At 39.2% G+C, this 26,190-nt stretch overlaps 1 protein-coding gene and 1 pseudogene across 4 annotated transcripts in view; both read right to left on the reverse strand.

The window, feature by feature from the left end:
• RGS7 (regulator of G protein signaling 7) overlaps positions 1 to 26,190 on the reverse strand; it is a 569,955-nt gene that overhangs the window by 203,656 nt on the left and 340,109 nt on the right. Inside the window, exon 1 of one of the 4 annotated variants that reach the window (XM_050770865.1) lies at positions 388 to 631. The exons of the other annotated variants lie outside the window; for them this stretch is intronic. The gene's annotated coding sequence lies outside the window, so the exon portion shown is untranslated. Of the gene's footprint in view, positions 1 to 387; positions 632 to 26,190 lie in introns of those variants that run through there. 4 annotated transcript variants of the gene reach the window in all.
• LOC126942875 (60S acidic ribosomal protein P1-like) overlaps positions 8,689 to 26,190 on the reverse strand; it is a 103,301-nt pseudogene continuing 85,799 nt past the window's right edge.

Below are 26,190 nucleotides of genomic sequence, written 5' to 3' on the forward strand. Positions count from 1 at the left end.
ACATTCATTTGTATTTAAAATTGGTTTTCTGCATAACTCTTTTCTACATAAAATAGGAAAAATATGTATGTGAATTTTTTGCATACATCGTAAACTGTGTTACGCCTGCAAGAATTGAATGAAACTTCAGGGTGAACCAAGATTCCATTTCAGCCGCTCCTGGACGCTGGCTAGAGTTGCTGTCTACCCACCTCAGAGATTTGGCAAATTAATTACATTAACATTGGCAAAGTAATTCTAGCTGCTTGAATTAAATCAGTTCAAAATCAATTTAAGAATAAATTTGATTACTACACTTGACAATAAAGTCCCAAAAGTTATGAGAACATTCATACTCAATGCCAATTTCAGTATGCATGCATTTAAAAAATAACTCCAAGTACTGACTTGAACTTGCGTTCCTTTTACAGCGCCATTGATTTAAATCATTTGGGAAGACAGATTCATCCAGATCCTAAAGGAAGTTTTACTAAAACAGCTCAGAGTGTCGAAAGGAAAGGAGATCATTCTCCAGAAGGCAGTTGACCGCGTCCGGGTGTTGCGTTCTTCCTTATAGTCTAAGTTATCTTAAAGCACGATCTTCCCGTTGAAAAAGAAAAGGAGAACTCAGCTGTTCACATATGTATGTAGTGATCCTTGACCAATGTCGATTCCCAGATACACAAAACTTCTGCACAAGCCCCAGGCACTCTGCTCATTTTTCAGAGTTGAGCATCTATTTGTGGAACATATGTGAGCAGCCACTGGAAATTTTCCATTCTTTTGAAGACAGCCAAACATTCATTCCAGGACTATACATATTTTTTATTGTGAAAAATGACTTTAAAAATGCTCTCAAAGACTAAGTTTTTAAAAATATTCTGTTCTGTTATGCTTTCTTTCCTTTTCTTTTTTTTCTTTTTTTTTTTTTTTTCTGAGCAGAAAGAAATATAAAGAAGCCTAATTTAAAAGTATGTTTAATTCAGAGAATAGGAAACTTTCTTTCTTAGCCTACTTTTGAGTATTTCTGTCACAAATGTATTCTCAGTTCAGTGCTGAAGGAGTCAATTTAATTGGACTTGACCAACTGTTAGTGTCACTTAGCAGATGCTGTAGTGGTTTTCTTATTGTGTGATCACCCCAACATATTTATGGCTTTAGGTTAAAACAGTATGGATTTTTAAATTGTTAAATTCATACCCAGACTCACCAGGTTAACCTATGCTGCATCTGTAAGAGTAAGACCTCACCTCCTTGAAGAGATAAGTAGAGAGAGAAAGGAGGAAAAAATCCACTATCTTACTGGAACCAGAAGACCGAAAGAGAAACGTGCTCCTATAGAGTCACCTTGAGAAGCACGACTCAAATGTAAAACGGACCACTGCAGTCCAGAGAAGTGTAGTAGGAATGCCACCTTTACAGCAATTTCCCAGCTTTATATTAAATAAATAAATGGCTGGGTCTGCTAAAGCTTTTCACATATAATGTGTATGTAGAATATGGTAGCATTCTATTTATCTTGATTTTGGAGCCCTCAGAATAAGCTGTGGAATTTTTTGAAATCACACTTTGACTGTAGCCTATGGAAAGTTTAGCCCTGACCATACTCTTATTTTCAGTTCTTACAGGCAGGTGTCACTTTCAGAGGTGCAGAGCTTTGTACTCCCTCTGCTCAGCAGAAGCAGTAGAGGTTTTGATTATCGTCTAATCCTAGCAGTATATTATTTAAAATGAAAACAAGCAAAAACAAGTAGAATTCTTCCTCATCACACTGCTCATAGTTTTCCACCTGCTGTACTGTTTCTTCCTTCCACGATTTTGCTAATGCTATTCTATCTTCATCTCTTTTTCCTGTGGTGAATCCCAGCTGAGGCCACAAAGTTCCATTCAAACATTATCTACTTCAGGAAGCCTGTTCTGCCCACCCCACCCTATCTTACTGGGGAAAGTGTTTTTTATTTATGTTCTATTAACATCTTTATCATTCTTTTTACTTATCTATGGTTTTATCATCCTGTCTTTACTCTGTCTTCCTCTTTGCAGTATAAGTCCACTGAAGCCCAGGGGCATGTATTATTCATCTTTGGATCCCAAACACCAGACCAGTGCCTGACATGTAAAAGATGACCAGTAAATGCCAACAAAAGATTGGATGAATAAATAGCAAGACTCCCCTCCCCATATTCTATTTTGAGAGAGTTTAAAAAGAAAGGTATCCCTCATGCAAAGAATATTCTACTGGCGTGTAATTTAAACATCAATATTATTAAACATGATGTTAAATTGATCTTAAACTTCAACATCATTTTCTCACCCATGCCGTGGAACTGAATGGCAAACAAACGTCCTTACCTGTGCCCCCTGCAAAGTGCAAAGGCCTGGACCAGGCTCTCTCCTAAGCCTGTATTACTTCCATTAATGTTCACATCCCCCCCCCGCCCCACAGACTAGAGTACATCTGCAGCCACAAGTGTCACCTACAGCTATCCACAAACTGAATCTGAATTAGAGGTGCTCAAAAATATTAAGCATTCATGAAAAAAAATTGCAATGTATTTGTAAACGTAAGATATGAGGACTTTGTAAGGAAGCAAAATAGAACACATTTGATTTGTGTCCTTTACAAAACTAGTCTTTTCATAACTTTCAGCTAAAGCCATTAGTGAAAACTTTAGCTCTTAATCACCACAGAAGGTGCGCAAGTTATTCCTGAAGCAAAGACACTGACCTTTGCAATGTTTCTCTTTCAGGGAAATGGACAGGCTCTTTGCACTGCCCAAATACCTTTGCTGAAGCCTCAGAACCACATAGACACAGTGCTGACAATACGAATATTTTTTTATTTAGTGAATATCATAAATAATCCATAATCCATGATTTTTGATGTTATAACTATTCTTCTTCTTTTTTTTCTTTTAAGACAGGATCTCACTCAGGCTGCAAGGCAGTGCAACAATCAGCTCATTGCAGCCTCAACTTCCTGGGCTCAAGAAATTCCCCCTGCCCCAGCCTCCCAAGTAGCTGGGATTACAGGTGTGAGCCACCATGCCTGGTAATTTTTTATTATTATTATTATTATTTGATGGATGGGGTCTCGCTATGTTGCCCAGACTTGTCTTGAAATCCTGGCCTCAAGTGATCCTCCTGCTTCAGCCTCCCAAAGCACTGAGATTACATGGCGTGAGCCACCATGCTCAGCCAACTATTCTTAGAACTTCTCACTGAATAGAAGACTTTCTATATACTAAAAATCATTTTTCCAACATTATTCTTGGTTCCTTGAAGTAGGCACAATAAATGTTTATTATTATTCAAATAGCATGTAATAAACATCTATTGCGTTTCTGTAGAAGCTGGGCTGAGGACCTGCAGTTTTAGGAACAAGAAAGAAAGAACGTTGAGGGAAGCAAATTATCTGATCTGTCAGTCCCTTGGGAGAAGAAACGGCATCATACTCATCACGTTTCCACCATTCTCTTCAAAGTGTCTCAACACAGATCATCGTTAAATGTTTACTGAAGGCATGAGTCACTATTTATGGACATATACTCTATACAGAAAAGACTCAAAATGCTGAAACAGTCAGCTCTAATGGTGATTCCATCTAGAATGTTACGACACTCCAGTGTGTCTCTCATTACCATAATTTTAAAAGTTCTGTAGGCAATTATAATTTTAACTTAATTTAATTTAAAGCACTGCAGAATTTCTTTAATTTAAATTAAACACAGTTTAATTTCTTTAATTGCAGAATTTCTGTAATTGAAAACTGCAGAATTTCTGCAGAATTTCAGTTTAATTTAAAACACTGCAGAATTTCTGCTTCAGAAATGATTTGCTTAAAGCTCGCATATTACCCTTTTGTAAAGCTGAATTGATGTACTGAATTTCTCCTCAATCTTTCAAATAAGTCATTGGGAACATCTAAGAATAACATTTTGTTTATTTGAGTACTTGTATCCTGTCCAGAGTCTTAAATATGAGTGCACAGCCACGGTCACATCTGAGGGTTCAACACAGCAACCAGCAACCAAAGGAACAGGAGAGATGAACTCCAGCCCAGCTACAGACTACGTTCTCTAACTCCTTGATCTAAGAAATCTCAGCAGTGGTGAAAATCTGGATATCACCAATTAATGCCTATGTCCTGGTTCTGTCTGCTTTTGGCCAAAAGCAGGTACTGAAAAAAGAGGAAAGCAGCCACTGGCTTCCAGGAGCTGGCTGGGCACTCACAGCTATGTCTTGGTAAATATGAACAATTTGTCCCTGGTAAATATGAACAATTTCATGGAAGAACATCAACACTGGACAAGGCTGCTCTAGAACCCTCACGGGTCAAGACAAAAACAAGACCACTCTGTAAACAACAAAATTTAAGTTACACTAAGCATGGGAACATGATCTCAGCCATAAAATATCAAATTCCATCCCGGATAGCATGAGCGACTGCTGCTTATTTATCAATCCCATACTTAGTCTTGTCTAATCTGTCCTACTGTAGAAAAAAATGCATTAAGATACCCAATCAGGCGAGCTGCAGTGGCTCACGCCTGTAACCCCAGCACGTTGGGCGGCCAAGGCAGGCGGATCATGAGGTCAGGAGATGGAGACCATCCTGGCCAACATGGTGAAACCCCATCTCTACTTTAAAAAAAAAAAAAAATTAGCTGGGCATGGTGGTGCGTGCCTGTAATCCCAGCTACTCAGGAGGCTGAGGGAGGAGAATCAAACCAGGGAGCTCGAGGTTGCAGTGAACCAAGATGGCGCCACTGCACTCCAGCCTGGTGACAGAGCAAGACTCTGTCTCAAAAAAAAAAAAGGATACCAGATCATAGAATTGTCCCTGCTTCCGGACAGTGTCCAATCTAGAGCAAAGGCCCACTTCCTCAGATCCTCTCCATGACTACCGATGCCCAAATCCTATAATAGATTCTTCCTAACATCCTATTACTGACACACCCCATGGTTCCCGATGGTGTGCATTCTCCCTACCTTCAAGAAAGAATAATTGACTTGTTCAACTACAGGCATGTTCCTGGTGGTTTTTGGCTAGAGGGCATTGACATTTTTTAATTTAAAAATTGCTAATATCTATTAAGATGAATACAACAACAACAACAACAACAACATTTAAGTTACTTCATCAGGGCACTTTTGGTTATAAAGAGCGATCTTTGACGAAGTATAAAAACATAAACTTATCAAAGGAGGAATTTGCAAAAAGGTACCCAGAACTAAAGGGAAAGGATGTATTTGAGCCTCAAGGACTCATGGAGGCAGAGACTGTCATCCTTGTTCCTTTCTGGACATCTTCATTTCTCTCTAGGAAACAATATTTGCTATTTTCCATCCATGAAGTGGGTCATGAAGGCTCACAGCTCCGGGGTTAAAATCTCTGCCACTAAAGACAGCAAGTCATTTGCGGCTAAAATCTTGTAGTCCTAAGTTCTAATTCCTGATGGAGGATCTCAGCTGCAGGGAGGTACCCATTCCTGTATCAGCCAACTGTGGCAAGAAAAGATGGATCACCGTGCATAAAAATGGTCGTGCTGGCGAGACGTATAGATGGAGGTATTTTCCAGAAATAATGAGTGCTTTGCAGACATAACAATGGGTGTAAACTACAGCTTCCTTCCAGTTTGTAAAGCTTTTATGCTTCCATCAGAAAAACACAGAAAAGAGAGGAAAAGTGGAATTCAAAAGCAAAATGTCAAATTTTGAATGAAATGAATATGCTATTTCTGCCTTGCTATGAATATAAATGGGTTTTGTTCTATGAACTTATTATAGTCCTGTAAAGCAGAGTAGGAATACATTGTTTTTGTGTATGTGAATGAAACCACACTTTATGTGCACTAAAATAGCTATTCAAAGAAACTTCGTGATGTGTATATGATTGTGTATTTTTATGAGTGTGTATCTTTTTATGCAAATAATTCACTTTCTAAAATGAATAACATGTCATTGAGTATTGTTACTTCTGGATTTTTATACATCAGGTATATTTAGAGAAAATTATTCAGTTTTCATAGAATTAAAAAGTTAACTTCTGCTCACAGTTTGAAACTGGATAAAACTTATGATATAAAGTCCTTCTTCCAATATTCCATAGCTAATAACACCTATGAAATCTCAAAGGTCAATGGAAACAAAATAATCAAAACAGATATGTTTCCTTTCAGTAAATCTGAGATACATTTGAAGCATTTGCCTACCAGACTTTAAAAATGTTGTTTAGCAGTCATTTAAATGCATTTGCAGATGTCATGGCAAAAAGCAAATTATCTGGTTGATTACATTTTCTTTCTAGGTTGCTGCTCTTCAGAGTTCTACGCCCCTTGCCCTAAGAGCAGAGTCACAGAAAATGTTGGGTTTTGTTGATATAACCTGAATCTTCAAATCAATAGGATAGAAGCCTGATATTCATTGTAATTACTACTTGTGTGTTCTAAGGATAGGAAAAGTAAAAATATATTTCCCTACCCTCTGGCAAGGTGCAATGAAAACAAATCAGAGTTCTGAGATACAGCTCCTTGGCTGCTCCTTGAGCAGATATTTCATCAAGATCATGGGTATTTAACTAGATTTTTAATCTTTGTTGTGTAAGTTCCAGAAATCATAAAAATACCTCTTCAGACGCAAAGCAGGCATTTTGTCTCTCTTCAAAGCCTAAGAAGCTTTAAACATAGGCAGCAAAAACAGCAAGGCAGCAAAGATGACAATAATGAGGGGATAAAAGGCAATGGAGACCACCCTCAGGATTATTTCCTCCGCTCTACTGGAGCTCGGGAGGATTCCTTATCAACCAGAGACGCTTTTCCCAAATCGCATTCAGAGAAACATCACGTCTGCCTCTTGTGTGGGATGGTGACAGCAAGTGTGGGAAATGCGGAGTTAAGAGAAGGAAGGAAAATAGAGTTCCTTGATATGCAGCCTTTATTTTGATAAAGAACGTTGTAGAAAAATCAAGAGAAACTAAGTCCGCAGTGTTTCCTTAGGATGGGGATATTGGATCTCTTTTTAAAGACCATTTTATATTTTTATGTTTTAGTGGTATGGTTCTTTAGACTCAAAGAAAATAAAATAAGTAATAAATAAGTGTGTGAGATGTTCAGGTATAACTATGAATTTTGTGTCAGCTAATATATTGGAACACATTAAAAGAGAAGTATTTATTAATCGATTAATCAATTCCATATGCTAGCTGGTAGGCATAAAGAAAAGCCTAGGATCATTCTTGCCTTCAACACATATTTTTTTTCAGCTACACACAGGCCATGTCTAACTGTCTAACTGCCCCTATGAAGGACATATGAGATAAAGAAAATGTTTGTTGATGGATAAATAAAAAACTTGCTCTAGACCTCATCAGTCTAGTCCAGATGCAGTTGCTGTATGTTGACAGGTAGAGATAATACTTCTTATTCTGTATTAGCAGAGAGTACCAGCATTGGTCAAGAGGTGGATGAGGCAGAAGGTCCAAGTAGATCAAAGAGGATTCCAATTCAGGAAATTTCCCAATTCATTAAAGATTGACAAAATGAATGCACTTATGCATAGTCAAAACTACAGCTCAGGCCGGACACACTGGCTCATGCCTGTAATCCCAGCAGTTTGGGAGGCCGAGATGGGTGGATCATGAGGTCAGGAGTTCAAGACCAGTGTGGCCTAGATGCTGAAACCTCGTCTCTACTAAAAATACAAAAAAAAATTAGCCGGGCATGGTGGTGGGCACCTGTAGTCCCAGCTACTGGGGAAGTTGAGGCAGGAGAATCGCTTGAACCTGGGAGGCAGAGGTTGCAGTGAGCCGAGATTGCACCACTGCACTCCAACCTGGGCGACAGAGCAAGACTCCATCTCAAAAAATAAAAACAAAAACAAAAACAAAAACAAAAACTACAGCTAAGTCCAAGTGCTTTTGTGCCAATCCTAATTATTTTGGCACTGAACATGCTCTATATGGTGCTACATATAGACCTAGGCCCGGATTCAAGAGTGAATCTTTTTTAACCTAACCCTGAATATTTCCTGTTGTGACAAAATATTGAAAATACCAATTAATGATGCCATTTTTGGGGTTCTATTTAAAATGTTTTCTATTATTGAAGATGTAATTTCAATACCACGAGGTATTGAATGATCACGAGGTCACGAGTTCAAGACCAGCCTGGCCAAGATGCTGAAACCTTGTCTCTACTAAAAATACAAAAAAAAAAAAAAAAAAAAAAAATTAGCCGGGCATGGTGGCGTGCACCTGTAGGCCCAGCTACTCAGGAGGCTAAGGCAAGAGAATTGCTTGAACCCGGAGGCAGAGGTTGCAGTGAGTCAAGACTACACGACTGCATTCCAGCCTGGGTGAAAGAATGAAGCTCCATCTCAAAAAATAAAATGAAATTTTAAAAAAGAAAGAAAGAGGGAGAGAGAGAGAGAAAGAAGGAAAGAAAGAGAGAGGGAAGGAAGGAAGGAAGGAAGGAAGGAAGGAAGGAAGGAAGGAAGGGAGGAAGGGAGGGAGGGAGGGAAGGAAAGAAGGAAGGAAGGAAGGAAGGAAGGGAAGGAAGGAAAGGAAAGGAAAGGAAAGGAAAGGAAGAAAGGAAGAAAGGAAGAAAGGAAGAAGGAAAGAAAGAGAAAGAAAGAAAGAGAGAAAGGAAAGAAAGAAGGAAGGCAGGAAGGCAGGAAGGAAGGAAGGAAGTGAGGAAGGAAGGAAGGAAGGAAGGAAGGAAGGAAGGAAGGAAGGAAGGAAGGAAGGAAGGAAGGAAGGCAGGCAGGCAAACTATTTTCCAGAGGGCCTGAGCCATTTTACATTCCTACCAGCGATGTAGGAGTGATTCAGTTTCTTCCCATCGTTGTTAACATTAGTGTTACTATTTTTTAGTTTAACCATTCTGATAGTATGTGTTGATTTTCATTTGTGTCTGCCTGGTGGCTAATGGTATTGAACGTGTTTTCAAATGCTTTTTTGGTGTAGGTACATCCTTTTCTGTGAAACATCTCTTCATGTCTTTTGACCATTTTCTAATTAATTTTTTTTTTTGCTGTTGTTTTTTCAGAGTTCTTTTTATATTCTACATACTAGTCCTCTCTTGGATATGTGGTTTACAGATATTTTCTTTCACTCTGTAGCTTGTTGTTTCACCCTCTTAACAAGGTCTTTTTCAGAAAAAAAAAGTTCTTAATTTTGATGAGGTCCAATTTATCAACTTTTTATAGATTATAGTATTAAATCTAAGAACCCTTTGCCTAGACCAAGATATCCAATAATTTCTCCTACCATTTTTCTAAAATTTTTTTTGTTTTAATTTTCCATTTTGTATTAGTGTTTGTATAAGTTGTGAGACTTAGGTCGAACTTCCTTTTCGCCCATGAATGTCCAATAGCTCTAGCACCATTTCTTGACAAAGCTATCTTTTTTCAGTTGAATTGCTTTTCCATCTTTGTCAAAAATCCATTGTGTCTATTTGTGTGGATCTATTTCTGGATTCTCTATTCTGCTTTATTGATCTACATGTCTATTCTTCTACCAATATCATTCAGTTCTGTTTACCGCAGTTATAGAATGTCTTGAATATAAAATATAAACATATAACAAATTCCTCCTACATTATTTTTCTTTCAAAATTGTTTTACCTGTTCTATTTCATTTTCTTTCCCTATAAATTGTAGAATTATCTTGTCTATATCTATAAAAAAGTCTTGCTGGGGTTTTGAAAGGAATTTCATTAAACTTGTGTATCAATTTGGGGAGAATTAGCTTTTATACAAGGTTATTCTTCACGGATTTAAAGTATGTCTCTCCATTTATTTACATCTTCTTTTATTTCTTCACCAGCATTTTGCAGTTCTCAGCATACAAGTCCCAAACAAACTTTATTTGATTAACATCTATTTAATTTTTTAGCAATTTTAAATGGTATTGTGTTTTTGATTTCAGCATCCACATGTTCATTGTTAGTATATAAAAATGTAATTTACTTTTGTATATTTATTGCATATCCTGTAATCTTTCTGGACTCGATTCTTAGTTCTAGAAGGTTTTTTTTGCAGATATTTCAGGATTTAACAGGTAAATATAATATCATCTACAAAGAGGGGAAGCTTTTAATTTCTTCCTTTCTGATCTGTGCATCTATTTCCTTTCCTTGCTTTATTGCCCTGACTGGAAATTTCAACATTATGTTAAATAAATCTTCGCCTTGTTCTCAATTTTAGAGGAAAACATTCAGTCTTTTACAACTACATATAAAGTAAACTTATTATTATTATTATTTGAGACTGTGTCTCCCTCTACTGTCCTGTTTAGAGTACAGCAGTGCCATCATGGCTCACTGTGACCTCGGTCTCCTGGGCCTGAGCAGTCCTCCCACCTTAGCCTCCCAAGTAGCTGGGACTAAAGGTGTGCGCCAGCATGCTTGGTTAATTTTTTTAACTTTTGTAGAAATAGTGTCTGACTGTGTTGTCCAGCCGATGATCTCAAACTCCTGGTCTCTAAGTGATCCTCGCACCTCAGCCTCCCAAAGTGCTGAGATTAAAGGCATGAACCACGTGGCACCTGGTCTGAAGATTTTTGTAGATGTTCTTTATCAAGTTGAGGAATTTCTCTTCCATTCCTGTTTTTTGAAAGTTTTTATTATGAATAAGTTTTGAATTTTGTCTACTAGCTTTTCTATATTGGCTAATATGATCATGTGATTTTTCTATTTTATCCTGTTAATTTGCTGGATTACAGAGTTAATTTTTCAATATTTAACCAGCCTGCATCTCTGAAATAAACCCACTTGGTTATGGTGTATAATTATTTTTATACGTTGCTAAATTCTATTTGTGATATTTTGCTAAGGAGTTTTACATCTTAATGAGGGATATTGGTTTGCTGTGTTCTTTTCCCTACTTTATTTTCCTAGTTTTGACATCAGGGTAATAATAGCTTCATAAAATGAATTGAGAGATATTCTCTCCTCTTCTGTTTTCTGGAAACAACTGTATAATTGAATTTTTAAAAAGTCTGGTAGACTTTTCCAGTGAAACCATGAACCTGGAGATTCCTTTTTAGAGATTTCTAAATTACGAATTTAATTTTCTTAATAGTCATTGGGCTATTCAAATTATTCATTTCACACAGGGTGAGTTGGAATAGTTTGTGGTTTTTGAGACACTGATCAGTTTGGTGTAAGATGTCAAATTATGTGTGTAAGTTTATGGTATTCTTGTATCCTTTAGATGTCTGCAGGTTTTGTAGACATTTCCCCTGCTTCATTCCTGAAAATGGCAATTTGTGTCTTTTCCTTTTTTTTTTTTGGTCTGTCTTGTTACAGAATTGTCAATTTATCAATTTTTATAAAGAAACAGCTCTTTGTTTCATTGGTTTTTAAATTACTCAAATGTTTCAATTCCATTGATTTATGCTCGTTATCTTTATTATTTCCTTACTCTTGCTTGCTTTGGGTTTATTTTGCTCTTCTATGTTCTAGAGTCTGGAGTTTAGATGATTAATTTGGAAATTTTCATCTTTTCTAATGTATACATTTGTGTTATAAATATTACTCTCAACCCTGCTTAAGCAGTGTTCCACAAATTGACAAGTTACATTTTGTTTTTATTCTGTTTATTTTTTTTTTATTTTCCAGAAGATTCTTCAATGATTGTAAAGTGTGTTGTTTAATTTCCAAATGTTTGGAGATTTTCCTTTTAGCTTTTTGTTACTGATTTCTAATTTGATTCCATTATGATCAGAGAACATGCTTGGTATAATTTCTATTTTTTGAAACTTATTATGATGTGTTTAATGGCCCAAAATATGGTCTTAGTGAATGTTTCACGTGAACCTGAGACCATGAAAGGCAAAACAGACCAAGCTTTTTGCTGTTAGTTGGAATATCCTGTAATCAGGTCAAGTTGATTGATCGTGTTGTTCAGGTCATCTACATCCTTACTGATTTTTCTGCCTGATTGATCTATCGATATATCAATTACTGATAGAGGAGTGTTAAAGTCTCAACTCTAATAATAGAATAGTCTAGTTCTTCTTTCGGTTCTATCTATTTGTCTCAGGCATTTTGAATCTCCGTTGTTAGATACATACACATTTAAGTTTGCTACGTCTTCTTGGAAAAATGAGCTCCTCATTATTATCTAATGACCCCCTTTATTGCTTCTACTTTTCCTTGTGGTGAAGTCTGCTTCATATAAAATTAATATACCTATTCTAGATTTCCTTTAATCAATTTTGAACAACACTTTTTTTTCTATTCTTTTACTTGTTATATTTGATGCAAGTTTCTTGAGGATAGCATGTCGTTGAGCCATGATTTTTATCCGCTCTGCTGGCTTCTGTCTTTTAAATAGTATATTTAAAGTAATTACTTAGATTTAATGTAGTTACCTACATGTGATGGTATATTTAATGTAATACAGCTTAAGTATGCCACTTTATTTTTGGTGGGTTTTTTTTCTTGTTTCTGCCTTCCAGTGGATTGCATTAATATTTTTTAAAAATCCATTTCAATTTTCTAAGTTTTTTTTGTTTTTTTTTTACAGTCTTGCTTTGTCACCCAGGCTGGAATGCATCGGCATGAAAATGGTTCACTGCAGCCTTAGCCTCCCGGGCTTAAGTGATCCTCCCAGCTCAGCCTCCTGAGGAGGGAACACAGATACATGCTACTATGCCCGACTAATGTTTTTATTATTATTATTATTTGTAGAGACAGGGTCTTCTTATGTTGCCCAGGCTGGTCTCAAACTCCTGGGCTCAAGTGATTTTCCTATTTCAGCCTCCCCAAGTGTTAAGTATGATTACAGGTGTGAGCCACCACACCTAGCTCTAAATATTTTTGAATGCATTATTTTGTAGCTGTTTTTAGTTGATAATAAAATTATATTCACACAACTTCTTACAGCCTCCTGGTGTAATCACCTTACCAATCTGAGTAAAGTGAAGTCTGGAGCCCTATGTCTCCTCCTGTTCCTTTACTCTCTCCAGTTTTTAATATTTTTTAGTTAATTCCTCTATGTACATTTAGAGTCACATCAGACATTGCTACACTTTTTCTTCAACAATCAAAACAATCAGAAACAAATTCAGAAGGCTGGGTGCAGCGGCTCACACCTGTAATCTCAGCACTTTGGGAGGCCAAGGTGGGCAGATCATTTGAGGTCAGGAGTTCGAGACCAGCCTGACCAACATGGGGAAACCCCATCTCTACTAAAAATACAAAAATTAGTCAAGAAGTGGGCACATGCCTGTAATCCCAGCTACTCGGGAGGCTGAGGCAGGAGAATCACTTGAATCCAGGAGACAGAGGTTGCAGTGAGTGGAGATCGTGCCACTGCACTCCAGCCTGGGCAACAGAGCAAGACTTTGTCTTAGAGGGGAAAAGAAAAAATTCAGAAAATCAAGAGAAGACAAGTCTATTGTATTTCTTACATGTTTGTTTACCACGTTTTGTTCTATTCTGATATTCCAAGGTTCCTTTTCTTATCGTTTCCCTTTTATTTAGAAAATTCCTTTTAGTCATTGAGTTCATCAGCTGGTGACAAATTCTCTTAGTTTTCCTTCATCTGAGAATGTTTTGATTTCCCCGTTATGCCTCAGGAAAATGTTTGCTGGGCAGAGGATTATGGATTGACAATTCTTTATTTCAACAGGAAAGGGAAAATTGTGTGGCACTTTCTTCTGGTATCCACGGTTTCTCATGAGAAGTATGCTGTGGTTGAATCATTTTTCTCTTCTCGTTAAGGTGTCATTTTTCCCTGACTGCTTTCAAGATGTTTGTTTTGTGGTTGTCTGCAGTTTTCAGATGTTTATTAAGTGGCTTGGTATGCATCTCGTTGGGTTTATTTATCCTGTTTGGGCTTCTCTCAGCTTCTTCAACTGAAGGTTTATGTCTTTGCTATGCTTGTGATGTTTTTAAGCCATTATTTCTTCAAGTACTTTTTTTTTTAAGTTCAGCTTTCTATTGAACACATTATAAAAGAGGTTTGGTCAAAAAGACCAAAGCCCATGTCATCATCAGACTTCTCGGATTCTTCTTTCTTGGCTTCCACTTTCTTCTCCTCAGCTGGAGCAGCAGTAGCGGAGCGGGCAGAAGCCCCTGTTGGTGCAGAGCCAGCTGCTGGAGCAGGACCACCGGCCCCTACATTGCAGAGGAGGCTCCCAATGTTGACGTTGGCCAGGCCTTTGCAAACAAGCCAGGCCAAAAAGGTTCGACATTTACGCCGGCTGCTTTAATGAGGGCATTGATCTTCTCTGTGACGGTCACCTCATCGTCGTGTGGAATGAGGGCCAGGTAGATGCAGGGGAGCTGGGAGACCGAGGCCATGGCGCTGGCGAGTGTGGGGCTGGCGCTGCCGGATGCGGATGGACCGAGCACCTTGGCGGCAGCTAGGAAAAGTTCTTCAAGCACTTTTTTAGTCCCCATTATTTTTTTCCTATCCTTTCATACCTCCAGTGACACCAATGTTAGATGTTTTGTTGTAAACCCGCAAAAGATCTCCATCCCAGAGGCCGTGTTCCTTTTCACCAGTCTGTTGTCTCTCTGCTGTTCAGATGAGGTAATTTCTGTTGTTGTAGCTTCTGTTTCACCGATTTAGTGGTTTCTTCCGTCTTATCGATTTTGTCATTGAGCCCATCCACTGAGTTTTTCTTTTTGTTATTGTCCTTTTCAGTCCTAAAGTTTCAATTTTTTTTATATCTTCTATTTCTTTGCTGAGAATTTCAATTTATATCCTGAGGCCTTCTAGTTTTTAATATACTTAAAGCATATTACTATTATTATAAAATAATTTTTATCATACATCAGGGGTGTCCAATCTTTTTTGGCTTCCCTGGCCACCCTGGAAGAAGAATTACACACAAAATATACTAACACTAATGATAGCTGATGAGATTTTGAAGAATCACACAAAAAGTTATGAACTGCTTTTGGGCCATATTCAAAGACGTCCTGGGCCGCAAGCTGGACACGTTTGTCATGGATACTTAAAAATCTTTGTAAACTAATCTATTATCTCTACCATCTCAATTTTGACAACTATTGATATATATATTTTTTCCATTTAGTTTGAGGTCTTCCTGGTTCTTGGCATGATGAGTATTTGTTGTTGTTAATACAGCGTCTCACTCTGTCACCCAGGCTGGAGTGCAGTGGTGTGATCTTGTCTCACTGCAACCTCTACCTCCCAGGCCCAAATGATTCTTGTGTCTCGGCCTGCCAAGTAGCTGGGACTACAAGCATGTGCCACCACGCTCGGCTAATTTTTTTTTTTTTTTTTTTTCAGTAGACACAGGGTTTCGCCACGTCGGCCAGGCTGTTCTCAAACTCTTGGCCTCAAACAATCCACCCACCTCGACCTCCCAAAGTGCTGGGACTACAGGCGTGAGCCACTGAGCCTGGACTGATGAATATTTTTTAAAATTGAAAGCTGGACATCTTTGTATTTTGTTATGTGATTCTGGATTTAATTTAAACCTCTGTTGTAGTTGGCTTTTGATGAACCCACTCCTCCACAAGAGGGAAATGCTGCTCCATGACCACCCAGTGAGGGTAGAAATTTCACACTGCAGCGGGGGTGGCCTGGTCACCACTGTTTGATGGCAGAAGTCTTGATGCTCCCTTAGGCTTCTTCTGACAGCACTCCAGGGTGGAGAAGTGGGGTGTTATTACCACCAGGTTGCTGTGGGATATCCAGTCTCCTCACATGATCTTTACTGAACTGTGGATGGGGGAAAGGAGGTCTCGTTCCTGACAAGAAGCAGACCAGTGGTGACTAGGGATGGGGTGGGGTGAGGGAAAATGAAGAAAAATGGGTTTCAGAAAGGCACAAGGAAACTTTTGGGGAGAATAAAAATTTCTACTATTTTGATTATGGCTATGGTTTTAGGGATACACTCTTGTGTCAAAATGCATCAAAATTTTATACTTCACAGCTATCCAAGTTAGTGTGTATTAATTATCCCTTAATAGGTATAAAGCTCAAAACATCTGAAAACAAACAAAGAAGGAAATATGTTAAGTCTCCTTATTCATGTCTTTAATGTGAATTAGGTTGTAAGATGGAAAGACTTTCTTTTTTTCAACACTGAACGGTCCAGAACTGTATTGTTCCATATATTAGGCACTAGCCACATGTAGCTAATTAGTTCCTCATTTATTTCTTTTCTTTTTTAATTTTTATACAGAGTCTCCCTCTGTCACCCAGGCTGGAGTTTAGTGACGTGATCTCAGCTCACTGCAAACCTCTGCCTCTTGGGTTTAAGTGATTCTCATGCTTCAGCCTCCCGATTAGCTGGGATTACAGGTGTGTGCCACCACACCCAGCTAATTTTTGTATTTTTTTTTTTTTTTTTTAGTAGAAACGTGGTTTCACTATGTTGGCCAGGCTGGTCTTGAACTCCTGACCTCAGGTGATCCACCTGCCTCAACCTTCCAAAGTGTTGGGTTTACAGGCAAGAGCCACTGCGCCTGGCTAGTTCCTCATTTTCACTAGCTACACTTCAAGTGCTCATTACCCACATATGGCTAGTGACCACCTTATTGGACACTGCAGATACAGAACTCTTACATCATTAAGAAACTCTTGGATGGCATTGGTTCAGATATTACAATATTATGGGAATAATTATCTGGATATGTGTGTGTGTGTGCATGTGTGTTTGTGTTTTCACAGGCTAATTTTCACTTTTTCAAAATGAAATTATGAACGTGAAAGTGAATAGTACAGAATCTAACACAATATAGTCATACAGCAACAAAAAAAATGTTAGCATCTCTTCCATCAAGTTGGGAAAATCTTTTATTTGAAATAAGAGTAAGAAGTCAATTGAGAGAATTCCAAAAGGTGCCCCAAAGCAAAAACAAAAGATTAAGGTTTAAATGAACTGTACAGTATAAAAAAGGAAACAATTTAAAAAGTAAAATAGTAAGGATAAATAGTAAAATACTAAGGCTTTCTAATTAAGATACAACACCTAGCAGCCATAAAACAGATGGCTGATAAATATGAATTCACGTAAATTAAAAAATTTCTATACAGAAAAAAAGAAAAGGCACTATAAACAAAATAAAAATAAATAAATGACTGGTGCACCCAGACAACAAAACATCATTCCGTGCTAAAAAGAAATGAACTACCAAGCCATGAGGAGTCATGGCAGAACTTTAAGTGCATATTACTAAGTGAAAGAACTCAATCTGAAAAGGCCGTACACTGTACAACTCCAACAATGCAACTTTCTGGAAAAGGCAAAACTATGGAGACAGTAAAAAGATCACTGGTTGCCAGGGGTGGAAGAGATGAACAGGTAGAGCACAGAGGATTGTTAGGGCGCTGAAACACCTCTATATGATATTCCAGGAGTGGCTTCTTGTCATTATAACCCATGGAATGCACAATACCAACAATAAGCCCTAATGTATACTATGGACCCTGTGTGATAATGATGTGTCGGTGTAGGCTCACTGAACTGTAACAAATGTACTACTCTGGTTGGGAGGTGTTGCTAATGGAAGAGACGGAGGTATGTGGGAGGAAGAGGTATAGAGGAAATCTCTTACCTTTCTTTCATTTTCCTCTGAACCTAAAACTGCTCTGAAAAGCATAGTCTTAAAAAAATAGGCCGGGCAGGGTGGCTCATGCCTGTAATGCCAGCACTTTGGGAGGCCTGGCGGGTGGATCACCTGAGGTCAGGAGTTCGAGACCAGCCTGACCAAGATGGTGAAACCCCGTCTCTACTAAAAATGCAAAAGAAATTAGCCGAGCTTGGTGGTGCATGCCTATAATCCCAGCTACTTGGGAGGCTGAGGCATGGGAATCGCTTGAACCCAGGAGGCGGAGGTTGCACTGAGCTGAAATTGAGCCATTGCACTCTACCCTGGGCAACAAGAGTGAAACTCCATCTCAAAAAAAAAAAAAAAAAGGTACCACACTGTGAAGACATTTTTGCAATCAACTGCAAATGGAAAGCGTATTCTTTCATCTTGTCTCCCCAGTACTCATCATTTTGCTGTTACATTTTATATTTATTGACATTAGATTTTATGTATATTTGTTTTAATTGCCCACTTAGACACAGTTCATGAAAGCAGTGATTTCATTTGTCTTGCTTATGGCCATATCTTCAGTGCCTAAAGTAGTGCTTGGCATATGATAAGTATTCAATAAATGGTTGGTGAATGAATGGATGAACATAAAGGAAAAACTTTGAGAAATTGACAAAGAGACCAGCAAAGCAGGCAGAAATGTAAACAGGATGTTCATGTTAAAGTTAAATACAAATGATTCATATTAAATGATGAATAATCTCATTCATACTTCAATAAATTCTAATTAAAACATATGAATACAAGTTTTCACTCAATACATTGATAACATGAAAACAAAAATGTTGTAACATACCACTTTGAAATAGAGATAGGGAACAAGAGCTTCCATACACTTGTTAGTTTCTTTGCAGGATAATTTTATAATATTTATAAATTTATGGTTATCACTTACATTATAACTGAGCCCATGCACTATTTAAAAAATTTGTCCTATTGGTATACTCATAAATACATGTGCACAAAGATATATACTCACACACATACACAAAGACACTTATTTTGTCATTGCTTATAATGACAACAAAAAAAAGTGCTGTGCCAATACAATGGATATCATGATATTCTGGTGATGTGAGCACTTCCCTAAGCGCCAACCTTACTATTAGAAGAGGACTTGGATGGAAGGATAATGGAATTCCATAAAGTGTTTTACCTTAACTAAGGATTTTGAGTTTGCATCAAAACCTAATTACTGCAAAAAGCATCATGACCCATTTCCAAACCCTCAGGAAGGGGCCCTCCCACTTCTGTATCTGCCTCCAGCAAAGCACTACTGGGATCCACTCACCTGATTATTTATTTATTTATTTTTTGAGATGGAGTCTCGCTCTGTCACCAGGCTGGAGTGCAGTGGTACAATCTCAGCTCACTGCAACCTCCGCCTCCTGGGTTCAGGTCTCCTGCCTCAGTCTCCCAAGTGGCTGGAATTACAGGCATGTGCCACTACGCCAAGCTAATTTTGTATTTTTAGTAGAGACAGGGTTTCATCATGTTGGTCAGGCTGGTCTCGGCTTCCCAAAGTGCTAGGATTACAGGCGTGAGCCACCGTGCCCAGCCACTCCCCTGATTATTAAACCATTTAGGACTCTGCTGGGCACTGCGAGGAAATAATATAACAGAAGCATCATTTCTACCCAGAAGGATTTCACCGCCTACTAAGGCAAGCTGTATATAGAGGAGAAAGTTAAACCATTCTGACTCCTGCCTTTAATCTGAGACTAGGGCATGAAATCCTGAAGAATTTACATAATGCTTAGATCTCCATTATAAACTTGCAGTTGCCATCTCCAGCCTGTCTTACTGCTGCTTAGTCATTCCTTTTCCACCAATTTGTGCTCTCCTTTTGTTCATTCCACAGTAATGAGTATACATTGAGTAATAATGGGGGTACTGGCACTGTGGAGAGACATGGTAAAAAGAATGGAGGGGTCACCCCTAAGAAACCTATTTGAACAGTATCTGAAGCAATGAAACAGATAAATAGAGCATATAGGCATGAAGGAAAAGCTTCTCCTTTGCCTTCTGAAGGTTCATTGAAACTCATTGACAAGAGGCACATTAATTGGAGAAAAAGCATACAAACTTAATGTGTATATGGAAGCCTTCAGGATGAAGACCCAAAGATATAGGGAAAATTGTCCATTTTTATGCTTCGATTCAACAAAGTCTGGAATATGACTGGACAAAAAGGGTATGATCTAATGCTACGAGACTGAGTGGGGAAGCCCGACAATGCCTGTCCCTCTAGATTCTTCTCGGCCTCTCTGAGCATCATTCCTTCTTTCTGGGTGTGGGGCCGAGCTCTCTCTGGACTGGGGGTCTTACGACCTACAGTCTAACAAGGTAGGTCAGATAATTCCTTTATGACCAGTTTTATGGCTGGCTTTGAGGAGAAGGGGTTCTGATTTAGATGACCTGCCTTGGGGCAGAGGGATTCTAGTCTCTGGGGAGAATGGAACAGGTCAGGAGAAGGTCAGAGAAAAAGTTTGCTTCGGAGGCTGCTTCAGGGTATTGCATTCTTAGTTCCAACAATTTCAACTTGATAAGTGCTAGGGCAGACTTAAGAACAGCCCCCTCCAGGCTCACATACATGAGGTGCCCAACACAGACTGAGAGAGAAGGAAAGAGAGGAAACACTCAGCAACTTGAGTTTATGTTTAGCTTCCTCCCCCATTCTTTACGGTGACTGTTCCAATCTTTCACCATGGTTCAAATTTCTCAGTCATTTCTATGAAGTTGCTCAAAACAAAAGCAATCTACAGAAGTTTAATTTCACTAAAATTTATAGCCCTATTTGACAGAGGGATAATTTATATATACAGTTTTACACAGATTATATGCACAGAATTTTAGTGTAACACTTGCAAAGTTCTGACAAATGTATGCACCACCTCAATTAAGATATAAAACATTTTCATTGTGGTAATAACTTAAATGCCCTCCTGATCTGTTTGCACCAAGATTACCCCATGCCCTGACAGAAAAAACTAGGATTCTGATTTCTATCACCATGTTTTAGTTTTGCCTTTATCTAATGAAATCTCACAGTATGCACTTGCTAGCAACTGGCTTCTTTTTATTTATTTATTTATTTTGAGATGGAGCCTTGCATTGTCACCCAGGCTGGAGTGCACTGGCGTGATCTCGGCTCACCACAACTCTGCCTTCCAGGTTCAAGCGATTCTCCTGCCTCCGCCTCCCGAGTAGCTGGGATTACAGGTGTCCGTCACCACGCCCAGCTAATTTTTTGTATTTTTAGTAGAGATGGGGTTTCACTGTGTTGGCCAGGCTGGTCTCAAACTCCTGACCTTGTGATCCACCCACCTCGTCCTCCCAAAGTGCGGAGATGACAGACATGAACCACCCCTCCCGGCCGCGTCTGGCTTCTTTTGCTCAACATACTGTTTTCGATAGTTGCCCATGTCCTTACCTGTATTCGTGTTCCAAGTTGCTGAGTCACTTCCACTGTATGAATCTACTACAATTTGTATATAGACCTTCGAATTTTTTCCAGTTTATGGCTATTATAAAAAAATGCTATGAACATTCTTGCACAGACCTTATTACAGCCATATATTTTCATTTCTTTTGGTAAATCCCTTCCCTCTGTCTTTGGTAGACATAGAACATAGTATTCTGAGTCTTAAAAGTTAGAAGGTTAGAATAAAAAAAACCCAGTGGTAAAACTGGATCAATCATTCTCAATCTGATTTTTAAGTGACCTCAATTATAATCTTCCCTTGTCTCTCACTTCGATTAGAAAATGAAGGTTAGCAAATATTAACGCCATCAATACGTATACATTTATCTGTCTTTATAGCTCCTTTCTCCTGTTTTCTGTCGGACTTTGAGGAAAAGGTTTCTGTTTTCCTGTCCAAGGCAAATCCCTCTTCACCTTATTTTCTACCATCTCTTCAGGAGCTTTACTGTACTTTGCCCTCAAGTCTTTTTCATATTTAAAAAAAAGTCTATATCAAGCTCCCTAGATAAGAACAGGGCACACACGATCTGGTAAACAAGAAATATATAAATAATCCTACAAACAGTTACATAAAGTGAAAAGTTCTGTAATGGAAAACTAGAGGGAACAATGAAAGATTAAAACAACAGATCCTGATTTAGTCTGGAAGCTCAAGAGACTTCTCTGAACACTTGGATAGAAAATGTTGAAACTACAGATGAAAGAGAATTATAAAAAAGGAAAGTGCTTCATGAGACAGGACAGAATTAGAATCAGAGTATAGCTGACGCTTGAACAACACAGGTTTGAACTACACGGGTTCCCTTATATGTGGATTTTCTTCCACCTCTACCACGAAAGACAGCAAGACCAACCCCTCCTCTTCGTCCTCCTCCTCAGCCTACTCAACCCGAAAATAATAATGAAGACCTTTATGATGATCCACTCCTACTTAATGCATAGGAAATGCACTTTCTCTTTCTTATGTTTTTTTGTTTTGTTTTGTTTTGTTTTGAGACGGAGTCTTGCTCTGTTGTTCAGGCTGGAGTGCAGTGGTATAATCTTGGCTCACTGCAACCCACATTTGCTGGGATCAAGCAATTCTCCTGTCTCAGCCTCCTGAGTAGTTGGGATTACAGGCACATGCCACCATGCCCAGCTATTTTTTGTATTTTTAGTAGAGACGGGGTTTTGGCCAGGCTGGTCTCAAACTCCTGACCTCAAGTGATCCGCCCATCTCAGCCTCCCAAAGTGCTGGGATTACAGGTGTGAGCCACTGCACCCAGCCTTCTTTCTTTCGATTTTCTTAACACTATTTTCTTTACTCTAGCTTACTTTATTATTAGAACACGTTATTGTAAGAACACAGTGGTCCTTCATTACCACCTCAAGAATGTTGAATGCTCTCTTTTTCTTGGATATATAATAATAGAGCATAATATATGTAACATACAAAATATATGTTCATCAACTATTTATGTTACTAGTGAAGCTTTTGGTCAACAATAGGTCATCAGTAATTAACTTTTTGGGGAAGTCGAAAGTTACAGATGGGTTTTTGACTGCAAGGGGGTTGGTGCCCCTAAACTCCACGTTGTTCAGGAGTCAACGGTGTAAGGAATTTGATTTAGGCAGAAACAGAGTCGAAGCCCTTTTTCTGAGATGGAAAGAAAGAATTTGACTAGCAAGTGACATCAGTTTAAAAGTGTGATATGAGTACGTGTCTATTCCTTATTTTTCCTATGAACCAGGAGGTCTGACAATCTTTTGAGGCAGCTGAGGATGCCACTTGAAATTTGAAGGAAGTAGTGAGAAGTTAGAAGTGCTACTATAAGAAATGAGAGAGGCTGCTGGCAAGGAATTAGTGAAAGGTTTGCTGAGAAGTCCTGAGGGCCCGGGTGAGGGTGGAAAGCACCTGTGATTAAGGCTCTGCAGCTGGTACCTGCAACACCCAACTGTGTGGGCACATGCTCACAGGGGCAGCAGGTCGTTTTAAAGTGTGTCTGGCAAAGGCCCTGGAGGCTGTTCAGTGGGAGGGGAAGTAAGCAAATTGTTTAAAGAATGAGGACATTTAAAAGTCTTGAAGTGGAAATAATGTTAGGCAAATTCTGCCTTTTCTGCATCTACATCTCAAATATACAAAGATGTGACCTGTTTGCAAAGATCCGTCCCGGCTTTATATGGCAACAAAAGACAAACAAACAAAACCAAAAACAATAACAACAGAAACTGTCCTTTAAAAAGACCAAGTAAGGACAAAAATCTAAAAAAAATTTCTAAAAAGAGACTGAGCCCGTAAAAGAGTTTCTATATATAGCAAAGATTCAGCAACTGAGATAAAACTCTGTTTTCTCTCCTCTTAAAAAAAAAAAAATGGAGATGCCAGAACATTACCTAGACATGAACTTCTCACATTTCAATGTGCATATAAATGACATTGTTAAAATCTTGTTCAGATGCAGATTCTGATTCAGTAAACCTGAGTTGGGAGCCTGAGATTCTGCTGTTTAACAAGCTCCTGGGTAAGGTTGCCGCTGCTGGAAGGATTTAGATCACCCGAGGAGTGTAAATCAACTCTGAGTGACTCAGTGGGGCTTCTGTGTTTGAGAATTATAAAAATAAATAATTCAAAATCAAAGCTGTTGAAACTGTAAATTTTTTTCAGCCTTAATGGAATGTGGCCACGTGCAGTGGCTCACATCTGTAAACCCAGCACTTTGGGGGGCTGAGGTGGGCCAATCACTTGAGGCCAGGAGGTAGAGGCCTGCCTGGTCAACATGGTGAAACCCCATCTCTACTAAAAATACAAAAATTAGCTGGGCATGGTCGCATATGCTTGTAATCCCACCTACTCAGTAGGCTGAGGCAGGAGAATTGCTTGAACTTGAGAGGCAGGGGTTACAGTGAGCCGAGATTGTACCATTGCACTCCAGCCTGGGCAACAGAGCAAGACTCTGCCTCCAAAAAAAAAAGAAATGTGATTATGGGACCTGAGTCATATGACAGACAGCTGTAACCTAGGCAGCTGTAACCTTTATTTCTCTGATCATAGACTAGCCTTTTCTTTGCTTACATTGTTTTGCAAAATGTAGTAAAGGATTAAAGGGCACCAAAGACGACCCCTTGCCTCTTCACTGTTGATCTTCATTCTAGATTAACTTCCCTTTGGCCAGGCGCGGTGGCTCAAGCCTGTAATCCCAGCACTTTGGGAGGCCGAGACCGGCGGATCACGAGGTCAGGAGATCGAGACCATCCTGGCTAACTCAGTAAAACCCCGTCTCTACTAAAAAATAAAAAAATAAAAAAACTAGCCGGGTGAGGTGGCAGCGCCTGCAGTCCTAGCTACTCGGGAGGCTGAGGCAGGAGAATGGCCAGAACCCGGGAGGCGGAGCTTGCAGTGAGCCGAGATCGCGCCACTGCACCCCAGCCTGGGCAACAGAGCGAGACTCCGTCTCAAAAAAACAAACAAAAAACTTCCTTTTACTTCTTTTTCTTTTTCTTTTTCTTTTTTTTGAGGCGGAGTCTTGCTCTGTCGCCCAGGCTGGAGTGCAGTGGCGCGATCTCGGCTCACTGCAAGCTCCGCCTCCCGGGTTCCCGCCATTCTCCTGCCTCAGCCTCCCGAGTAGCTGGGACTACAGGCGCCGCCGCCATGCCCAGCTAATTTTTTTGTATTTTTTAGTAGAGACGGGGTTTTACCGTGTTAGCCAGGATGGTCTCGATCTCCTGACCTCGTGATCCGCCCGCCTTTTACTTCTTTTACACAAAGACCTCATGACTATTACACAGTCTGGAGCATTAAATATACTATTCTAAATTGGAAAAGGGAAGAAAACAAGCTGTAACTAATCAAATTGCTGTAACTCATAAATGAGTCTTGTATGGAAGATATTATAATCCTGTTAAATTTCTTTGTTTCTGCCTGTATAAGCAACACCTTAACTTTTTGGCTTGGGAGCACTGACCCCATTCCTTCGGAATCTGGGTTACCTAGATGACCATTCTCAGCTTTGCACATGAATAAACACTTTTAACCTGGATTCTGCCTCTTTCATTTATTTCAGGTTGACAGAATGTAGGAAGAGAATCTGGCAGATCTCAGATAAACAGCAAAAAGAAGATAGAAGGTGCTTTGGGTCCCTGTGGTGAAGGAGTCTATAGCGATCTGAATTATGAAACTGCCCCATAGCCTTGGAGGTTAGAGCTCCAATAGCAGGTGCCATTCAGATTTTCCTAGCTATTAGTGAGTTGAAAACTGGTGGCATCAACTGGCACCCTGGAGATAAACTGACACACGACTGTAAACCCAGAAATTGGAAGTGAACACTTCTCTCACCGTTATACTTGAATGGGCATATTAGAAGGCATACCGTAAATTGCTGAAAGGAGAGTCAACAATGAAGGACAAACTAGAAAGCAGAAGAAATGGGTCAGATGAAAGTTCAATAACAAAGCATTAAGTCGAGATGGTATTTGGGGTAGTATCTAGAAAGACGACTTAAAAAACATGGATGAAGCTGGAAACCATCATTCTCAGCAAATTGTCGCAAGGACAGAAAACCAAACACTGCATGTTCTCACTCATGGGTGGGAGTTGAACAATGAGAACACACAGACACAGGGAGGCGAACATCACATACTAGGGCCTGTCAGTGGGTGTGGGGCGGGGGAGGGATAGCATTAGGAGAAACACCTAATGTAAACGACGAGTTGATGGGTGCAGCAAACCAACATGGCACATGTATGCCTGTGTAACAAACCTGCATGTTGTGCACATGTACCCTGGAACTTAAAGTATAATTTTAAAAAAAAGAAAGAAAGAAACATGGTACGACTTTCTGGGCTTGTGTATCTGAAGGAAACGGCTCTGAAGTGATGGGCGTGCTGGTGCTGTGCATGAACACCTGGTCATGGCACCAGTCCACAGTCTGGATGCTTGTGGTAGAACCAAAGAATTAGAATTTCTCTATGGATTGACATTTCCAACGTAATACACATGGATTTAAACAGTTAAGGCAAAAGCATTTAGCAACATATGCTTTCATGTCGCTAACCTAAATACACCAGGAGAAAGTCCCAAGTGGATCAGGAACTCCACTCTGAGATGATCTCTGCCTGACACATTCAGCCCACAGAAAGGAATGGCTGATCGTTTGTAAC

The sequence above is a fragment of the Macaca thibetana genome, chromosome 1 (genome assembly GCF_024542745.1).
Source record: "Macaca thibetana thibetana isolate TM-01 chromosome 1, ASM2454274v1, whole genome shotgun sequence".
Lineage (NCBI taxonomy): Eukaryota > Metazoa > Chordata > Mammalia > Primates > Cercopithecidae > Macaca > Macaca thibetana.